Genomic DNA, 22,190 nt, shown 5'->3' with positions numbered 1-22,190 from the left:
ATTTAACAAAAATGTGAAAGACCTCAATTGTGAAAACTTTAAAAGCCTAAAAGCGAAACTGAAGGAGATTCAAGGAAATGGAAAGTCTTTCAATGCTCCTGGTTGGAAGAATTAACATTGTGAAAGCTGCAATACTGCCCCCAAACAATTGGCAATGCAATACACATAAACATCCCTACAATATTCTTCAATGCAATAGAGAAAGCAATCCAAATTTATTATTGAATTACAAAATTACAGTTCAAAGAGAAGGCTTAGAAATGAGCTCACAGGCCTATAGTCATCTTACACACACACACACACACACACACACACACTGGAATTCTATTCACCCATCAGAAAGGATGACTGTTCACCAGTCTTAAGGAACATCAAAGCCTTGGGAAAATTATACTAAGAGAAAAGAATGCTGACTCAAGCAATATAGGTTTCATATATTCATTCATTCATGGTAGCTAGAAGGTACCTACAAATCTACAAGAGAGATTCTTCTATGGCTAGGGAGGTTGAGCATTTCTTCATGTGACTATTGGCCATCCTTTTTTCTTCTTCAGAGAAGTTTCTCTTTAAGTCATTAGCCCACTTATTTATTGGGCAGTTGTTTCTTTGAGGATTTGTTGTTGGGGGATTTAATTTTTTGAGTTCCAAGTATATTTTAGATATGAGACCCTTGTCCGTTGCCCTAGCCATAAAAGAAATGCAAATCAAAACAACATTGAGATACCACCTCAGCCTTGTTAGAATGACAAAAATCTAGAACTCTAATAACAACAGATGCTGGAGGGGCTGTGGACAGAAGGGAACCTTACTTCATTTTTGGTGTGAGTGTAAACTTGTTCAACCACTTTGGAAAGCAGTATGGAGGTTCCTCAAAAGACTCCACATAGAGCTCCCCTATCACCCAGCAGTCCCACTTTTGGGCATTTACCCAAATGTTTACAAACAAGACCACACTAAAGTTACCAGCACAGCTATGTTTATTGCAGCATTATTTACCATAGCTAAGATATGGAACCAACCCAGATGCCCCTCAGTAGATGAATGGAACAAGAAAATGTGGTATATATACACAATGGAATTCTATGCCTCCATCAGAAAGAATGACATTGCCCCATTTGTTAGGAAATGGAAAGGCTTGGAAAAAATTATATTAAGTGAAGTAAGCCAAGCCCAAAGAAACATAGGACCCATGATTTCTCTTATTTGCAATATCTAGTATATGTATGAGTCAAGCAGAAAAGGTCAGATAAGGTGATGTTAGGAAAATGAACCCTAAGATATGTATTTAAATGTTTTTTTCTTTCTTGCATTTGTTTCTAACGCAATTATAAGATTATTTCTTTGTTGCTTCGTATGTCCCTCCCCCACAGTATAACCCCTTCTTTCACTGTATTTGATCTCGGTATAATTTGTGGAGGTGGAGGGGAAAAACAAGTCGTTTAAATAAGGATACAGGTCGACCTGTTGCAACAATGAGAAGTACAAGTTGTCATGTCAAAAACGAACTTTACAATTTGGGGGGGGGGAGGATTGGGTAAGGGGGGAGGGAGGATGGGAAGGGATGGGAAGGGTAAACAAAGGAAGAGGCTACAATGCTTGATAAGATATATACTCACTATCTTGCCCATGTAATTGTAACCTCTCTGTACAGTATTTTCACAATAAAAAAATAAAAATTAAAAAAAGAGAGAGATTCTTCCTCCAGTTTGAATTGCCATTATCAAGAAAACTGACAATAGCAAATGCTAACGTGGATATAGCCAAATGGGAACTTTATTACACTGTTGGTGGGAAATTAAATTTGTTCAACCATTCTGAAGTGCAGTACGGACTTTCTGCAAAAGACTAAACAGATCTCTCTATGACACAATAATTCCTCTAATGGGCAGTAATCCAATAAATAACAAACAAGCTCACATTAAAGCTACCAGTATAAGCATGTTCAGGGGCCAGGCCCAGAGTTCAAGGACTGGAAAAAAAGTTACCACTGTTGGTTTTTGTTTCCCCAAATATGAACTTTTGACATAAGATACAAAATCTTTCTATTTGCAACAGTTAGAATAGGACTTACCTGTAGTGGGTGATAAAATGTCTTCTTTGTTGAATGTTAGGAAAAGCCGTAGGCAGTCCAAGAAAAGGGAGACATTTTGTTGTTGTTGTTGTTGTTGTTGTTCGAGGTGCTTGAAGCCTGGGCTTGGGCACTGTCCCTGAGCTCTTCAATTCAAGGTGAATGCTTTACCTTTTGAACCACATCGCCACTTCTAGTTTTCTGGTGGTTAAATGGAGATGAGTCTCAGGGACTTTCCTGCTCAAATTGGCTTTGAACAGCAGTCCTCAGATCTTAGCTTCCTGAGTAGCTACGATTACAGCTGTGAGCCGCTGTCACCAGGCAAAAATGGGAGATTTTTATAAAAGAAAATCCACCTCTTCACCTGTGTCTAAACCTCAGATATTACTATTAGAACACTTCATCCTCAACTCATTTGATCTGACATTTGTAAATTTTCTCTTTTCCTTCTTGTGGAAATACTGCAGTCAATGTCAACTCAACTGTGGGACTGGATCAGTTGTATGGTAATCGCTAGCACCTAAACCAAAAACATTTACATCAAAACAAATGAAACCCTCATTTCGAATAATTGCTTTCTCTTTTTATTACAAATCTGTGCTTGATTACTTCTTAATGTGATATTGGACCTCCTAACAGTGTGATGAATTTTTCTTTCTCTTGAGCAATTGTCCTTCTTCCACATGGGTCAAATATTTAAGATTTCAAAAATTTCCATTGATAATTCATTAAGTTGACCTCGAAGAAATTGTGCATTTCTGGAATTGGTCTTCTGTGTTGTTCTTACATGCACAGGCTTTCTATGATTTATTTGTTTTATAAGGAATTCTATATTCCAATCTTTGTGTGACCAATTTTAGTCCCTCTGATCAGTCTTTCCTACCCTCTCTCAGGAGTCTTTAATTTCAGCCTGCCTCATAAAAAATATATTGGTTATCAGCTAAATGACTCCCAGCTTCAGTTTTTTGCCTGATTCATGTAGGCTGTGATAGGAGCCTTGACTTGCCTTGCTTACTGGAGTTTTTACTTGTTTGTTTTGTTTTGTTTTTAGAGGTCTAGGATTATTAGTCAATATATTAGCTTCTCTGGGCCGCAGTGATCACCTGGACTAGAGTCAATGGGTTTTTGTCCTAATGATACAAATACAGCTGACTAAATTCCTGTTTTAATTGTCTCAAAATGAGGCAATCTGGCATCCTTGCAAAGCCATCAATAATATTCTGCTACCACTTACAGAAATTGTCTATCAAGATGGCTTTTCAAGGTTGACTGTAAAAAATGTTTATTTCTGTGTGGGAGGACCATATAAAAATCAAAAAAAATCACATCGTACATTATAAATACTTTAGAAACAACAGCAAGAAAAAAAACCACTTGTGTCCCTATCTTGGGGTTCAGTTAGCTTAACATCACCTTATTTATTCCTATGCACATAGCTTTTGACCTTTTCTGCTTATCCACGACATATATTAATTATTGCCAATAAGGGATACCACGTGACCGATGTTTCTTTGGACTTGGATTATTTTAGTTAATATAATTTTTCCAAGTCTTTCCATTCTGTAACGAATTGGGCGATGTCATTCTTTCTGATGGACGATAGAATTCCCGTACACACACACACACACACACACACACACACACACACACACACACACACACACACACACAAACTCACAATGTTTTCTTGATCCATTCATCTACTGAGGGACATAGGGGTTGGTTCCATATCTTAGCTATGGGAAATAATGCTGCAATAAACACAATTGTATTGATAATTTTCATATGGTCTTTTTCCTGACTATTTAGGTGAATGCACAAAAGTGGGATTGCTGGGTCATACGGGAGCTCTATGTGGAACCTTTCAAGGAACCTCCATACAGCTTTCCAAGTGGTTGAACAAGTTTACACTCCCACCAAGAATGAAGTAGGGTTCCCTTCTGGCCACATCCCCTCCAGCATCTGTTAATGTAAAAATGTGGAGCGCTTCTCGAATTTGCGTGTCATAGTTGCACAGGGACCATGCTAATCTTCTCTGTATTGTTCCAATTTTAGTGTATGTGCTGCTGAATTGAGCACAGAACATTTTTTATATATAAAGTGGAATTGATTTTCTTAAACTAGACATTACAACAAAAAGTAAGTTCAAAAGAATTGTTGTGAAATTTTAGAACCATGTATTTCTTACATAAGCACACATTTAAGACTAAAGTCAAGACTGATATGTCAAAAACAAAATAATTCCACATATTTGTTGTTCAACAGATGTGTAGGGAGAGGAATTCAATTATTCTCTACAAGGCACCTATCATAATGAACACTGCAGCAAGTGTTAAGTTTTTTTTTAAAGTTTTAATGTTTTAAATATGTTTAATTTTGGGAATTTGCTTATATGCCAAAATTAAGATTGTTTGGTAGGTCATAAAACTTTTCTATAAAGTATTTAAGATTTATGGTAGCAGACATATACTACTAAGTATGTGCAATTCAGAGTTTATAGAAAATTTACTAATGAGAAGTTGCAAAGTCTTTGTATGAAGAAACAGTGAAGAGTTAAGACTTTGTTAACTACACAGTTTCTGTTAAAACTTTAGGGCTTCCTTACTTTATATGTTAGCGAGGAACAAAAATGATTATATAAACCATATACAGATGATGAGACGAGACATAAATAGTAATCTTAGAGGGTAAATTTAAAGACTACTCATAGCCTATAAAACTCTTGTTGAACATCATAATCTTAGCCAGTTTTAAATGTACAGGAATATGAGAAAATAGTAAAATCTAATATGTAGTACACTTCAAATACTGGAAACAATGGTATTTGGTTTTTATTTTATTAATCATTAATATTTAATTATTGGTTTTCTTTATTTGTAGCATTGTTTTCCTTGTTGTAATATAATACAACTTTTTGTAAGTCATCATTACGAGATACTTTGAGAATGTTACTGGGATGGCCATACCATTTTTTATAGGTGCATGTGAATTTACAAAGAGCAAAATTAAGAACAAAATATTGATTAAAATTTTCTCAAGTAGAGTTTGAATCAGGAGTGTTGATAAATGTCCACAAATAAATCTTAGCCCTATGCTGAAGCAGTGGTTTTACAGAGTTGAGGCCACAAAATTGAGAGATGGTTTTTGTGTTTAGGTTTTTGGTTTTGTTTCTGTTGGTTGTGGGCCTTGAACTCTGGGTCCTGTGTACTGCTCCTCAGCTCTTCATCTCAAGGCTATTGCTACCACTTGAGCCACAGCACCACTTCCATCTTTTTCTGCTTATGTGGTGCTGAGGAATGTGGTGTTGATGGGTTATCATACATCAAATACCTTCAAATGTACATGTAGAGTCTAAAGATAGCAGTATGAATATTCTCATACAGCTCTTGTTTATCTGTTATGCACTTTCACTATTATGATATTTCTCTCTTTCATTCTCTCTTATTTCCTCTCTTTCTCTTTCATGCTCCATGTCTGCTACTTAGAATTTCTGCTGGGCTACTATTATCCTTCAGGACCCACTGGGATTTTGGGAACATGATAGGGACCATCAGTTACCCTTGCATTCTTTAAGAGTTGTAAGAGTGACGTGATATTATCCTTTGCCATTCTAAATGGCAAAACAACAGATCTAGGAATTCCTGTTCACTTTTAGTACTATTACAAATTTTCCTCATAGGAATCATTGGGACGGATAAAGATACTTTTAACCTGTGTCCTAAAGGTCTTTTCCTTTTACAAGCAACCTTTTTCTTGTATTATCAGTAAGTAACAAAAACAAAGCTATCCTATGGAAAGTAGGCTGAAGTTGTTCACAGGGATGGAAAACAAGGAAGTGGGGGAAGTGAGCACAGATCCTCAGAGCAGTTTATCATGTACACTTTGTAAGAATGACAATGTGCTGGGAAGTCTAGATTAAATCACTAAACACCTGAAATATATAAATATATGTACATATATTTATATATGTATATTTATTTATACATGCATATATGTGTGCATATGCCCTTATATATGTACACATGTATATTGCTCTACATACAAATACACACATACATATACACATGTATACATGCACACATGGAGAAAGACGCATAGATACAGCCAACACAAGTTTCACTACTTGTTGAATATGCCCTAGACGGAATGGTTGGAACCAAATATGTTGAAGATATATTTGTCTCTAAGAGTTCTTTTAGCACTTCTCTTATCTCTTAAAACTGGTAAGTTTTGACAGATTCGACTTGCAAATGCAGTACAAGTGATAGCAAATCACCCAGAAATCTCAGTAAGTATAGGTTATATGGTGTCTCCTTGCTCCCCACGGAATGCTTGCTCTTGTAGACACTCTCAACAACCAAAACAGCAGGAGAATATCCTGGTAAAAAATAAAGTTACATGGCATCTTTCATTGAGCTCTTTTCCAACAGCCAGCATCAATTCCTAAGTAATGAGTGAGTCCACAGAAGACTGGAGCTCAGGTCAACATTTAACCAACCCATGTGATAAGTCTAAAGTGAGAAATGCTGACCGAGGTCTTGCATTTCCTGGCCATGAAAATAAGAAAAAGTATTTGTAATGTATTAAAATTTGAGAATAATTGGTATCCTGTCAATAAATGTGTAGAATACAATTATACCAACTGACAAAAGATGCATTTCATTTGTGTGCTTTTGGACTTGGCGAGTGATTTTAAGTGTGTCTCACAAGTAGAATCAACATAAATCAAGCCAGCATTTCTTCATTTAAGATACAAGGAAAGGATACAGGTTGACCCATTGTAGCAATGAGATGTACAAGACACTCTTTCTGGGGGGACTAAGACCACATGATGGGTTTTTCTACAACCCCCATTATTCCACCAACTTTACTCCCCTCTCCTCTTCACTCTTCTAAGGGTTAAACTATTTAATTCATATACTAATCCACCTCATCACCAAATTTGATTTAAAGGTTTTCTGCTCTTGTTATCAATGTTTGTTTAAGGGTTGAAATTCTGTGTGTCAAAATTTGCCTTGCATTTTGTTTGGTATTACCTACTATTCTGACATTGACCACGTGGTTTTATCATATTGGGAAAAAATATCACTTTGTCACTGGAATTCCAAAAAAAGTATAGCCGATTTTCATTTTTTAAAAACCCAAGTGCATCTTAGAACTTTAGTTTAAAAGTGTGTGTGTGAAAACATGTTCAACATAATCTAATTATAAAAACTCTGTAACAAGTTATCTTCTTCTATGTCTTTATTTTTTTTTTTTGGTCCAGTCGTGGGGCCTGAAGTCTGGGCCTGGGCACTGTCCCTCAGCTCTTCAGCTCAAGGCTTGCGCTCTACCACTTGAGCCACAGCACCACTTCCGGCTTTTTTTCTTTTTGCTTATGTGGTGCTGAGGAATCGAAACCAGGGCCTCATGCATGCAAGGCAAGCGCTCTACCACTGAGCCACCTTCCCAGCCCCTTCTTCTATGTCTTGATAGTGATACTTCCTATCAAATTTACTGTTTGTTAAAAGAAAACCTTTTTTTTCAAGGGTAGTAGTAAAAGGAATGAGACCCAACTCAGCTCCTAGCCAGGTGTGATGAAAAACAAACCAGTAAGGAGGTAAGAATTGTCTTAAAATGTTTGTTCCACATATCTGTTTCTGTCCCCAGAAACTTCGAGTATAGGAGATGGTATGAGTCAGTATAACATGTGGAGGAGATGGGGACAAACAAGTCGTTTAAGGATTCAGGTGGACCTGTTGCAACAATGAGAAGTACAAAATGTCATGGCAAAACCAGCTTTACAATGTCGGTGTGGGGGGGGGGAGGGGGGTATGATTGGGTGGGGGGGGAGGGGGGAAGCTGGGAAGGGAGGTGAAGGGTAAACAAAGGAGGAGGCTGCAATGCTTGGTAAGAAATGTATGCATTATCCTGCCCATGTAATTGTAACCCCTCTGTACAGTATGTTCTCAAATAAAGTAAAATAAAATTAAAAAAAAAAAAGACAGCTTGTAAGTAAAGTTGGTAAGTAATTCTTGACTGTGATTTAACATTAAAACTAGCATGTCATTCTCTATGTCCATCTAAAGTCGTTTCTTTAACGTCTGTGTATAATTTTGTAAGTAACTAAACAGGAGTTTTGACAATTCATCCGAGGGAGGCGGTCTTGCCCAGATCCTGCCTGGACCATCCTACCTCCACCATGGTAAACTGGACTCCTGCCTGACTCCATCACACACAGCTGATTCTTGGTAAAAGACTGATTTAGATTTACAAACTCCAACTCTTGTGGGACACTCTCTGTAAACCTTACTCATCCTGATATGAAAAAGCCAGCTATGTTGTTATACTATTGAAACATGTATAGGCCAGGAGAGCATCTCATACAATTTAGTTATCAGGTTTTCCAGGCAGACAAGCTATGCTCAAACTCTCATCCCGTCTATTGAATTTTGTCATTGCAGAGTTCTGGCAAGGACTTGTTGATCAATTCTTGGCAGGGTGCACATAAACTCCACTTGTTCTCACTGATCTCTTTGTTGCTTTAATTGGAAATGATAAATGGTTTTTGTGGCAAAGATTGCAGTTCAAAGCCAGCCCAGGTAGACAAATCCCTGAGACTCTATCTCCCAACTAACCATCAAAAAGCCAGGGTAGAAGCTGGCTCAAAAATTAACCAGCCAAATGCTAAATGTGGCCCTGTGACTCAAAGTGGTAGAATGCTAGCCTCGAGCAGAATTGCTCAGGGAAAATGCTCAGGCCTTGAGTTCAAAGCCCATATCACAGCCACAAGTACTTAGATCCCAGGACAAGGTGGAAAAGAATAAGAGGAAAAGATGTTACATCATCCACTTTGTGCCTGCCCTTTCAAAATTAACCAGATCCAGGTCAAAAGAAACAAGTTGAGAATCTTGTCCATCTAATGTCCATATCTGTCTAACTCATAAATGCACAGGAATTTACATTCTTGCCTTTGTTACCTGCTATTTATAGGAAATGATCAAGGTCTCTCACCAGGCCCTTAACTACTCCAATCCAGCCCTAGTTTTTGACTGGTTATAGGTTCATGATCCAAATGGAACTTTTCTGGTTTATTCCCTTGTTGTGTTTTCTGATGTCACTCATATCAACTAGTCCTGCCACCTTGTCAGCCTTTTGCCTGATCTCAGTATTTTCAAGTTTCTCTCTAACAGGATAACAGCCCTCACTCGAACCTGGGACCAAGTCAAGGACATCCGATTACTTCAGGCAGCCAGAGGCTTTGCTTACACTGCCCTGGACCGAGCACAGACTTGGACCTGAAGGCCCTAGCCCCAGTGACTACTGAACACACTCATGACAGCTGGAAGTATCCAGAAAAGACCACGACGCCCCTCCACCTTTTATACTCCAGGGTTCAAAATGATGGAATCTGCTTTGTTCTCATAACTCCATGATTCTCTTCTCTCAGCCCAATTATTTTTATGTATCCAAAGATCCTATATGAAGAACTTGCTTCTCCCCACTTGGCCCTATCATTTTATGTATATAAAGATGGAATATGAAGGATTGACCCCCACCCTGCTGTCCCAGGCTCATACACAATACAGGCAAAATCCCAGGTATGTGTGAACTCCTTTTATGTGCAGGCAGGGCAATCCATATAATCCCAGTTGTAAACATCCCATTGTGGGCCCAACTGAAAGGCCCCCACTTTCCTTGACCTAGGGGCTTTTCATTAACCTCTACCTCCTTGCTCAGTCCTCCTATAAAAACTCAGATCCTGTTTCAGCTCCCTCACACAACCTCCAAACCTGCTTTTCCTCAATAAACAGTCCTCGTCTATTGATGATGAAGTCAGTCCTATTCCTTTTCCATTCTCCTAAATTTTCCTAACAAGTACAGGCTGTATTCTATGACACAGAAGAGAGAAAATTACTAAGCATTCATTTACAGGCTTCTGAATATTTCTGATTCTGCACACATCAATTATCTATCCATACCTATGTCCAAGTGAGAGGATTTTAAAAGAATTTAGTGTTGATTCCAATGCATTACATTAAGATATTTAGAAACAACTGAGAAACCTAAAGGTCTATACGAATTTTTGGTGGGACTGAAGGGATAGCAGAATTTGGTTTTCTATAATTTGAGCAATTTGCAAAAAGAATTGGCAAATTACAATTTACATTTGCAGCAGACTTGAAACATTAATTTTTGTGTATTGAAAGGAGCACAAGGCTCAACAATATGTCAATGCTATCCTCTTATTTATCTCTAAAGGTTTATATTCTGGTCATTTAATATTAAAACCTCAAAAAAAATTTAATCTTTAGCAAGTCGTGCAAAGGGGCTTCACTTCATATTGTCACTGTTGAATAATGTGTATGTGCATTTCAATGTACAATACATCTGGATCATTGTCAATCATTCCACTTTTTGAATTTTTATACATTTTATAGTAAAAATCGTGTACAGAGGGGTTACAGTTACATGAGTAATGTCTTCTGCATCATATTCACACATTTTAAGTGAATATCGAACATAATTTACCTAATATTGGAAGTTTAGGAGCCGTCTTCATTTTCTGATGATATTAGCAAGAGTCAGTTTAATTATGCAGATTCCACTATGGAGTGAGCCCTTTAGTCTTCTAACTTTTCGATAAATTTAGAGTTATTTTTTATTAAAAATTAACAAACGTTTTATTTCAGTATTTGAAACGCTGCCCTAATTATTTTAAAACTTTCACATTAAGCTAGGCTGATCTTTTTTCCCATTTACCACACTAGCTCAGGTTAAGTCTCCTTTGGCTTTATTGTTTGAGAGGCCAAGGGAAGAGGGTAAACAGAAAGATGATTATTACTCAGATATCTCCTTCCTCTACTGTTTTTGCTATTCTTGTTGAGAGGAATACTAGATCAGGGAACAATAGTAATGCTTGATTTCACCATACAAGGGAGCATTCCTGGCATGTCAATTATTGTTTCTCAGAATCACTTGAACTGATTACTCTTTCCTTTTCTGTAACTGTCACCTCACTCTGGCACCCTTGGTGCAGAGGGAAGCACACTAACAGGTTTTTAGCTGTAAATTTGTATTCTATATCTTAACTTACTACTACCAAAAACATAAAGCTTTGGCTATATAAATGCAAAGGCACTGATTGTCCAATAATACCTTATAGGCAATTCTACTCAGCTCTCTCCTCCTCTCCTCTCCTCCCTTCTCTTCCCCTCATTTACTCTCCCTTCCCTTCTTCATTCCTTTTTTCTCTGTCCTCCGTAATCATCTCTAACTTCTCACTTTCTATCTTCCAGTAGCAAGTGATTTGGTTTATCAGACAACACATAAATCATTGAACAAATATTTTTCTCCTTTTTGTGATTATTTATTTTTACAAGAAGTGAGTTTTAGTAGAGCACCAGTGGCTTCCACCTAGCTACTAGTTAGGTTCAAATTTGACAATTGCAATTCCAAGCTATTCCAAATGAATAAACCTAAAAGATTCTTTTCTCCACTTGTAGTAAAAGGAAGAAATGAAGGTGTGACTCATTTGGTATAGTCCAAACACTGAGAATTAATGCCCAGATAGAGCTCAAGGCCAGTAGTTGAAAACCCAGTACCAACATAATATTAAAAAATGCATCCTTCTATTTTGAATGGGGATATTTCTCCAAAAATTCATAACCAGGACAATTTTCAAGGTCAAAGATTTTTTCAAAGGCTCTTTCATTTCTTAACCTGATTTCTCTGCTTGATTTACTTTATAGGAAATAGGAACCATTTGTTAGGAAATGGAAAGACTTGGTAAATATTATATTAAGTGAAGTAATCCAGGCCCAAAGAAACATAGGTCCCATGGTTTCCCTTATTTGCAATATCTAGTATATGTCTGAGTCAAGCAGAAAAGGTCAGATAAGTTAAACTAAAATTTTTTCATCATGTCCCTAACAAGAATCTCCAAGATTGGCCTTGATAATTCCGTCATAGAAGACTGGGTTCATGCAAATGTCAGTTATGTTTGGGGTCCAATATTTTCCACAGTTGCTTAGGTTGCAAATCTCTCACAGCACATATAGTATCTGGAAAAAGTGCTGTCTTGCTAGGCACTTAAGGTATTTTTGAGGATCACAGTTCATTGCCAGCCCAAGTAGGAAAGACCATGTGATTCTTATCTCCAATTAACCATCAGAAAACCATAAGTGGCACTATGTCTGAAGTGATCGAGTTCTGGCCTTGAGCCCCATGACTGACCAAATAAAAAAGAAAGAAAAGTATATACATATATATATGTATATATATATATGATGAGATGAATTACATTTAAATATGTATCAATATATATGATACATATTTAAACTAAACATATAATTTATTTATAGTATATTTGTATATTTATATATATAACATGTTCATATTTTATCTGTATGTTTATAAATATATTTGTAATTTATATCCAAAGAGTACATCTGAAGTTTTTGGGAAATTTTAGTTTCTAAAGGATTATTACTGACCCATCATACTTTCAATCATTTTTTCCACTTATTACAATGTCTGCAGTACTAAGACTGAATGATTATGGAACAGAGCATTTGTTTTATTCCTTAAGATTTTGGATTAGAAACATCTATTTATTTGGTATGAAACCTACCAAAATGTGATCTTGAAATCACACTCCACAAACTGGACATATACATCAATTTAGCAACTTATAGGTCTCAAACTTTTATTTGAATTCTGTATCTCATATACATTCAGCTTCCCTACAAACATGTATGCATATTCATGTTCACATACATCCCCATACTCACATGACATACTAAATGTAACACTGTAATAAAAAATAACTTAATTACTGAAAAAGAACACCATCACAAATGTAATTATATATCACTTTTTAAATATAATGCATAATTGAAATACTGATGAAAGTGCAGCTGGGAAGATGTTTCAAATGAGTGCCAACCTAAAGATCACGTTTCTCAATCCAAACACCATTATTTCCATCCTTCCTTCTCCCATTAAAAAAATGAATACAGAATTCACCTACATGTTTCTTAATCATTGATTGAATAAAGAAATTGTAATATATATATATATATTTATGTATATGTACACAATAATATATTATTTAGCCACTCATGATAATGAAATACCTTCATCTTCAGGAAAATAGATAGAAATGGAAACCTTCATATTAAAGCAATAAGCCATACTGTGTAAACAAATACTAGATTTCTCACATGTAGACTCTAGTTCCAGAACATAAAATGAATGACCCACGTATAAAAGATGGAACTGATTGAGTTTGGAAAAAAGTGAATAAGGAGATGAAGAGAAATAGTGTGGAATAAATATGTTCAAATACTTCATAAGTTAGTATGATCACATAATAAAATTCCAGTTATAAAAATAGGATAATGAATTAATAAAAGGAATAAAATTTAATAAGCAACATTATGAGGACATATGTGTATAACACAATAAAATTACTTTGTGAAATTAATATTTGGTAATAAGAAGAAAAATTCATTCCAGTTGTTATAAATTCATATGTTAATTTCCTTTTTTGTCAGTTATTTCCCTGACAAAATAAAAGGAGAAATAGGCTTTGCTCATTTAGAAAGACAATCTTGTCCAATTAGCATTAAAGTATTCTAGTTAATTACTGTCAATGTGAAATTGTTCAATCAAATTCAGTATTATATTAGAATATTTCTAATGCATTCTTCAAAATATTCTCTATAGGTATGTACTTTTTGCTATTTATTGAATATGTTTTGTTTACTTAATTGCTATATACCATTTTCTGAATGGAGTTTGGTTTATGCAACTAGGATATATTATACCTGACCAGAAAATCAATTATTCAGTTTTTTTTTTAATCAAAAATGCTTATTGTGAAATAAAGGGCTAAATCCAAATTATGTATATTTGAAGACAGTACTTGGTTAGTCCTCACATTCCTCATTCCCTTCTTGAGAATAATACACATTGTAAGGAAATTCTTAGAATGTTTTGGAGAAATAGCTTGACTTTAAACCAGTGAGTTACTCTATGCTGCATTTTGTTTACATTATATACAGAATAGCTAAATTCTTACCTTATCATTTTCCTTAGGCTTTATACTCAGGTTTAATCGCTGATGGGAGACCGATAAATATATAAACATTTTTTAACAGTGGTTAAATTTAGGTACAACTAAACTCAAGCAGATAGGCCTCATAAGTCATGAGACCATGATATCAAAATGTTAACCTATACTTACTGGTGTCATGTTATGTGATTTTGCGTATTATAAACAGTGGTTATTAGCATTTGTTTTGTAAACAACATCATTTCATGGGTTAGGAACTGAAGTGAGACATTACACTCAGAACAAAATTTAAGGAGGCACCCAAAATTAGTTACCAAGATATACATCATATAACACAATGTTTGAAAAATGCAAGCTAAAGGAAATACTTTATGAAAAATCAACAATTAAAATCAATACAGAACCTGTATGACTGATTTTTCTTTTACCCCAGTTGAAATACGGCTTGCATGATGACTTTTCTGATTTTATGGTTAGTTAGGTCTTGATATTTAGTTGGAGCAGCTATGTTCTTTCATGTATTCATTTGTTAGATCAAAGAGGAAATGAATTCCATGCCAGAATCAACATGCATTATAATGCTATAGTTGTATACTTTGCCAAAGTTTCAAATCAGCTCGAGTAGCTTGGGTCTTTTTCAGATCTAACTAAATAGGTATGCAATTTTGTCAGTACTAGAAAGATTTTGACCACCAATTATTAAAATAGTATTTTCCAGAAACTACTATTCTCTTTCATGAGATTTTTAATTTCATTTATGTAATGTGCTGATGTTTTCCTTCGAAAACCCACATTCAGTAATCTACAAACAGTGTAATTTGGAGTAGTTTAAAATTATGTACACTCATATACACTGCTCAGATTCTATTATGTGCATATTTTGTTCTTGTTAAATCAGTGGTATTTACTATTGGACTTATTCATTGCATTTCTGAATTTTTTTAGTTTGTCATGATTTTTGTGATTTAGTACTATAGCATTTTTCCTTTTAAAGATGTGCAGATCTTTATTAATATACAGTTACATTTGTTTTAAAAAATTTGATCCAAAGGATTTGCTATATTAGGTTCATCCAGATGAATTTAATTACAAATGAGCACAACCTTATTTCTGAGAGACAGTTATAATTATAGCTCTACTCAAATTAACATGTATTTGAGGTTTTGTACTTAAAGAAAAACTGGGCCCAACATGTTTTTGTTCCTGGGGGAGTTCCACTTTCTTGGTTGTTTTTCCAGCTGTGGTGACTTTAACATATATGTGCATTTTATTTCAGGAGTTTTGTGTATATATTTTGTTTCAAATAACAGGAAGTACAAAAAAAATCCGTGATTTAGAACTTTCCCAAATAGAATTCTAAGACAGACACTGACAAGTGGGAGCGGGCAGGTCTTAGTGAAGGGGGTATCAAAATAATAGAGACATTGATTGATGTGAGTTGAATTCTGCTTCCTTTTCCTCACTATTTCCAAAGGTATTACTTCAAAGTCTTTAGTGAAAGGAAAATAATTTTGTCTGTAAGAACTCAGAATTTTTGTTTTAATTGGGACACAATTGGGAAACACTATGCATTCATATTTTATTTTAACTCTAAAATCTTTTTTCCCTTAGTGTAAAACCACAGATGTGAGTTTATAAAGTTAAAATAACACCTAGTAATTTATATAAAATGGTGCAAACTATTTTCACTTTACACTATACGCAATATTGAATGTAATAATTATAGTGTGTAAGATAGTATGTAATAATTGACTTTGTGCAAAGTCAATGATAGTGGATTTTTGTGAGATACTGAGTAATAGTAAATAATATATTTGAATAGTTTAAAAAATCCCAGTTACATCTAAAAATAACTCATAGTTTTATAAACTAATGCTGAAAAAATAAAATTGTTTATTGGAAAAACCAGAAGTTTCAAAGCTTGCTTTTTAAAAATTGACTTGGATCTGGGCTTTGTTAGCTCATTCCTGTTATCTTCGCTACTCTGGAGTCTGAGATCTGAGGATAGTTTTTCAAAGCCAGCCTGGGCAGAAAAGTCTGTGAGACTCTTATCTCCAACAAACCACCTAAAACCAGAAACTGCACTGTGTTCACGTGGTACAGTGGCAGCTGTGAGCTGAAGAGGTGAGGCAGAGTGCCCAGGTCCAGAGTTCAAGGCCCACAACCGGCAAAAAATTGACATAGAGTTTTACTTTATTAATTCATGATTTTTTATTAGTGGATGTTCAGTGAAAATGTCATTGGTTTTTATATTTTGTGTTGACATAAAATGAACCTAGTATTGTCTTAAATTAATCCAAAAAACTCTGATTCTATAACAGCATGAATTTTGTGGGTAATGGTTAAGACCAAGTTGCCTTTTTGAAAAAATATATTTATATCACACCCCCCCAAAAAAAGAGGAACAAAAGAAAATATATGCCAGAAACTTACTCTGTAAATCTTGATGGACTAATACGCTGTCAGTTTGTTTTAACATTTAATATAAAATTAAACTAATACTTGATAATATGAACCCATTTAAATTTCCTCATCCTTGTCATTTAAGATACTTTAAAAAGAAATTCAACAGGTGACAGTGTTTTTCATTACTTTTCCAAAGAAATGATCATTTCATCATTATAGTGTATAGCACAATATACCCAGAAAGCATTTGTTAAGGGAAAAAATCCCATTGTTTGGTTTGCTTCTATAAGTTTTCCTTCAGAAAAGTTTTATGAAATAGCATACTTTCATTCATAGTGCTTTCCAAAATATATCTCACAAATGCCAGCAATGAAGCACAACCTGAAACATCTGTAGGTTTTTCCACTTAGGGCGCAAAGTAATCACTTTCCATACTCCTTAGAACTAGCTGTTCACAGGCATTAATTGTTCTGTCACTTCCATGCTTTAGAAGTGCAGCATTTGACAATGGTGTACATATTAATTTGTTTACCACATCTGGTTTGTTTTCAGCAAGGACTGTCTTCATGGAAGATGGTAATAGATGAGTTTTGCAATTATGTAGTTTAATAGGGCTCTATGTTGTAGATATAGAACATACATTTAAGTAACTAAATATTTAAATTAAATCCAATAAAGTATATTCCTTCAATTTTCTGGCTAAAGTGTTCAAAAATCTAGGTATTTTTAAAAGAAATATTGTATGTTGTTTCCTTGGTGAGAACGTAATTGGAAGACTTAAAATTTTCCAATGCCATGCCCATCTTAAACGAGGTAGATGTACTTGGGTTGGCATGCAAAACTTTTGGGATAGCATTAATGTTTGAATCTTGGATAGGATTTGATTGGGAATTGTGGCAGACTTTCATGGTATGGGAAAAAAACGAAAGGACATACTAGTACTTTTATCTGCTACATTGTTTTATTAGTTTATTCAAACACAAAATACACACATACAAACACACAGATATACACATATGTAGTATAAAGACGCAGTCAGTTTGCAAAAAATATTATAATAGGAATTCCATAAAATATTTAGTCTGCTGGGCACTGATTAGAATTTATAGAAATATCCAGTTGCTTCCACGCCTGGACAAATCATTATCATTGGTGAAGATGTTGTCATTTGAATTTAGAATGCCCCAGAAAGACCTAAGTGTTAAAGAAAAATGACTTTCTATTTCCTACCAGACTGTGGAGAGTACCTGAGTAGTTCTTATGGAGATTAAGTTCTTCTGCATGAAACCTATGAGACCATAGATACTCATCTACATTCTTCTTTTATCTTTTAATCATTAGGTCAAAAACTTTTCTCTGACATCCTCCCCATGTCTTGTCATAGGCCCGCAAAGCAATAAAACCAACTGAACATACACTGAAGCCTTCAAACTTGTTAATCTGAGTAAGCTTTTCTGTTTAATAAATGGACAGTATCACTTACTATGGAAGGTTATGAAGCTAATACAGAAGTCTAGTCTCCTAACAATGTAGAGTATATTAAATTGTGCTTCATTCTAAAATATCTAACTCCATTTTTTAATTTATGTTTTAGTTTCTGTTGATCCTAGGGCTTAAACTCAGGGTGTGGGTTGTGATCTCGGCCAGTGCTCGACATACAATCTAAACTGGAACTCCGTTTGCCCTGGTGGTTAATTGGAGATAAGAATCTAATGAACTTTCAAACTCGAGCTGGCTTTGAACTGGGATCTGCAGATCTCAGCCTTTTAACTAGCTAAGATTACATCCTTGAACCACCAGTGCCTAGCCACGTTGCGTATTTTGTGTAATTCCAACTTTCAAGATTGTATAGATGCTCCTACTATAATATATATATATATATAACTTAACCCTGTTTTCACTGTATTTGATGTTGGTATAATTTGTGGAGGGGAAGGGAAAAACCAAATTGTTTAAAAAGGGATACATATGAACTCATTGCAACAATGAGATGTACAAGATGTTATGTAGAAAAATGAAGTTTATAACTTTGGCTCTGAGTGGGGGGGAGGGTCCACACTTACACATAAGACCAAAGTGCACAAATTAATAAAAAAAAAAAAAACAGCATCAGAACACAGAAGGTAAAAGCAAAATAATAGCAAAATAATAGAAAAACTTTCATTATCATTTCTTGGAGATCATTTTATATGATAATATTCATATAGCCATTGAGCCTTTGTGATCCTCTCCAAAGGGCATCCTCCTTTGACCTCACTGTATAAATGTTTAGAAACCCATATAATTTATCATGTCAAAGTGTAATGTTTTCTCTTTTACTATCCAAGTGTGTTTACTTGTAGAATTAGAGGTACATTCTAATACAACAAATTAGGGAAATCAGGCAACTTATATTTCTTTGAGTTTGTCTTTCTATACTTAATATAAGTTGGTTCCAAGCCTTTCCATTTCCTTATGAGTGGTCTAATATCATTCTATCTGGATCAATGGAATTGCATCATACTGAAGAGTTTCTTCATAGCAAAGGAAAAAGTTAGCAGTATATATAGAAGCAGAACAGAATGGAAGAAGATTTTTCTACCTAAGGATCAGACAAAGGTTTTCATAACTAACCCATATTTAGAGATCAAAAAGTTAAATCCAACAAAATAAACCCTCAAATAAACAAGAACCCAATTAATATATGGGATAAAGACTTAACCTCTTAGAAGAATAAGTAAGAATGAGAAATAGACAAAACTCTCTCCATTAAAGAAATGCAAATCCAAACAACAGTGAGATTCATCTCACCCCTGATGCAATATCATGAAAAAACAATCAATCACAGGTACAGATAGGGATGTGACCCAAAGGAAACTGTATTACACTGTGGGTGGGAATGTAATCTTGTTCAACCACTTTGGAAAACACCATGGAAATTGCTCACAGAACTGAATGGTGAACTACCTATGATCCAGCAATTCCACTTATGGGCATTTATCCAATAGAGCAGAAACAAGGACACACTGAAGCTACTAGCCCAATCATGTTCATTATTGTATTGTTTTCTGTAACCAAAATACGGAAAAGCCCAGATGCCTATCATTGTAAAAAGAGATCAAGAATTTTATATGTATATACAAATTATATATATATATATATATATAATTTTATTGATCCAATTTACAAATATATATGTATGTATATAATGTATGTATATATGTATGTATATATGCATGTGTGTATACATATATACATATATATACACAAAAATATATATACATACATAATAGAATTCTGTTCATCCATCAGAAAGAATAATATTGCACCATTCTTAAGGAAACTGAAACACTTAGAAATAATATTAAGTGAAATAAAACAGACCCAGAGAAACTTATCTAGCATGAATTTTCTTATTTGTGGTAGATACAAGGTGCCTATAAATGTAAAAGTAAACACACTAGATGATATGGAAGGAGGTACAAAGGAATTGTCTGAAGTGTCAGAGACCATGGAGAGTGAAAATACTATAATTCTCTTAAAAGACTAAGTCAAAACCAAACAAAATAAATATCAGTAAATGTGTAATGAAAGAGAGGTCATTAGGGGGCAATGTGAGAGTGTTAGGAATTTGAAAGGGAAAGTACAGGCAAGAATCCATTGTATACTTCCCAAAATTGAAACATACAAAGCAAAGGATAGTGTGAAATTGGGGTGAAGATGTAGAAGTGGTAACACAATTCCAGGTTCATTGTACAATAAACTGCTTTGTTAAATGCCAAGTAATTCCCTAACATAATATTGAGATACATAAGGATTGGGAGGGGTGGATGAAAATGTTGAAAGGCGTGACATTGATCAAGATGCTCTGTATCCACACACTGTTTCAGTGAATGGCAACCCCTTCATACAACTAAACATAATAAAAATATTCAAAAAAATAATTATGATAGTTGAATAGAGAGTTGAACCTCAATTCAATTCCCATTTAAAAATATTTTCAATCTGGAGACTTGGAGAATAAAATTCAAATAAAATTTTATGAAACTTTTTTATCAGAATTTGTGAAATTTAAATATAAACTGCTTTGCTTTTTGTCAGCCTTTGGTCTGTTATAATAGAATATTTCAAAGTAAGTGGTTTAAAAATATCAGGAGTATATTATCCAATATCTGGGAGCTTAAACATTGGTTATAAAAATGGTAATTCAATCAATTATTTGTCTTTTTTTGGGGGGGTGCGGTCCTGGGACCCGAATTCTGGGCCTGGTTGCTGTCCCTCAGCTCTTCAGCTCAAGGCTAGCGATCTACCACTTGAGCCACAGTACCACATCTGGCTTTTTCTTTTTGTTTATGTGGTGCTGAGGAATCGAACTCAGGGCCTCATGCATGCAAGGCAAGCGCTCTACCATTGAGTCACCTTCCCAGCCCAATTCTTTGTCTTATGGGGGCCCACTTTCTGGTTCATTATAATCTATTTTCTGGACCTTCACATGGCAGAGTAATTATATTCGGCTTCTTTAATTAGGATCATTATTGCTGGGTCATCTTTGAAAGGTTCATTCTAAAGTCACCAAGCAGGGGACTAGAATCACAACACATGTATCTGGAAGGAGTTACATCGCCCAATACACTGTGCAACTTTTTCTTTAACTCAGTGTGGTGTATCATTTGGATATTTTTTCATAGAAGATAATTACTTAAGGATAATCTTATATCATGTGAATTATGTGAATGATTCTCCTTATAATAGGAATAATTTTAGTGATGGCAAAGTGAAGTATGATTGTTTAGTGCTCATGAATCACATCATAGATAACCATGCAAACGTAGTACAGCCTTACTAGGGCCCTTCTGATGTATTTGAACAATCTCTGATGAGTTAATTGCTTTCAGAATTATTCGTTTGAGCCAACAAATACAGATCTCCTTTGATTTTAATTACATTCCACTATTAGGACCCACAGACACCAAAATCAGAGGGTGCTAATTTCCCTGATGAATTACATAATGAAATTATTACAATTGATATATATGAGAACAGTAATACTAATAGCACTATTATTCCTAGTATTCATATTATATAATATATTGACATCCTTTGGTTACCTCAATTTTTAGAATATTTATAACTAAATGTAAATTGTTTGCATATAATTCTTTGATGATGTATAGACAATGAGTAAAAGATTTGCTTACATATTTACTGCATATGCAAACAGATTCACCTGGTTTTATCTGATTCTTCATTTGTTGGTTTCATTCATGCATGGTGAACTTGCAGAGTAATGAAAATTTCAAATTTACAGTTACTAAAAGGTTAATTATAAGAACTTTATGTTGGGCTATATAGCAGATTTTATAATTTAAATTGCTTTTGTCCCTCCCTTCCTCCCTCCCTTCCTTCATTCCCTGGTTCCTTCATTCTTTCCTCTTTTCCTTCGTTCCTTCTTTTCTTCTTTCCTTCTTTCCACCTTCCCTCCATCCCTAAATCTCTCTCTCCTTTCTTTCTTTGTTTCTTTCTTTCATTCTTTCCTTTCTTTTATTCTTTTTCTTCCACCATTCTTCCTTTCTTTCTTTTACTCACAATGTTTCTTATGGCTATAGAAAAAATACCAACTGTTGTACTCCAAGGTGTTATGAATAATTATAAATACACTAGATTAATATTAATTTTAAT

General features: G+C 34.7%; 1 non-coding gene across 1 annotated transcript; it reads right to left on the bottom strand.

The window, feature by feature from the left end:
- Window positions 1-4,040: 4,040 nt before the first annotated feature.
- Window positions 4,041-4,147, bottom strand: LOC122097274. Its single transcript, XR_006145509.1, has one exon. It is a non-coding gene; the product is annotated as a U6 spliceosomal RNA (small nuclear RNA).
- Between the last annotated feature and the right edge of the window lie 18,043 nt (window positions 4,148-22,190).

This window comes from Dipodomys spectabilis, unplaced genomic scaffold (assembly GCF_019054845.1).
Source record: "Dipodomys spectabilis isolate Male_0828 unplaced genomic scaffold, ASM1905484v1 ptg000420l, whole genome shotgun sequence".
Classification (NCBI taxonomy): Eukaryota; Metazoa; Chordata; class Mammalia; order Rodentia; family Heteromyidae; genus Dipodomys; species Dipodomys spectabilis.
The sequence above is the reverse complement of the archived record's forward strand: the minus strand, read 5'-3'. Positions and strand labels throughout refer to the sequence as shown.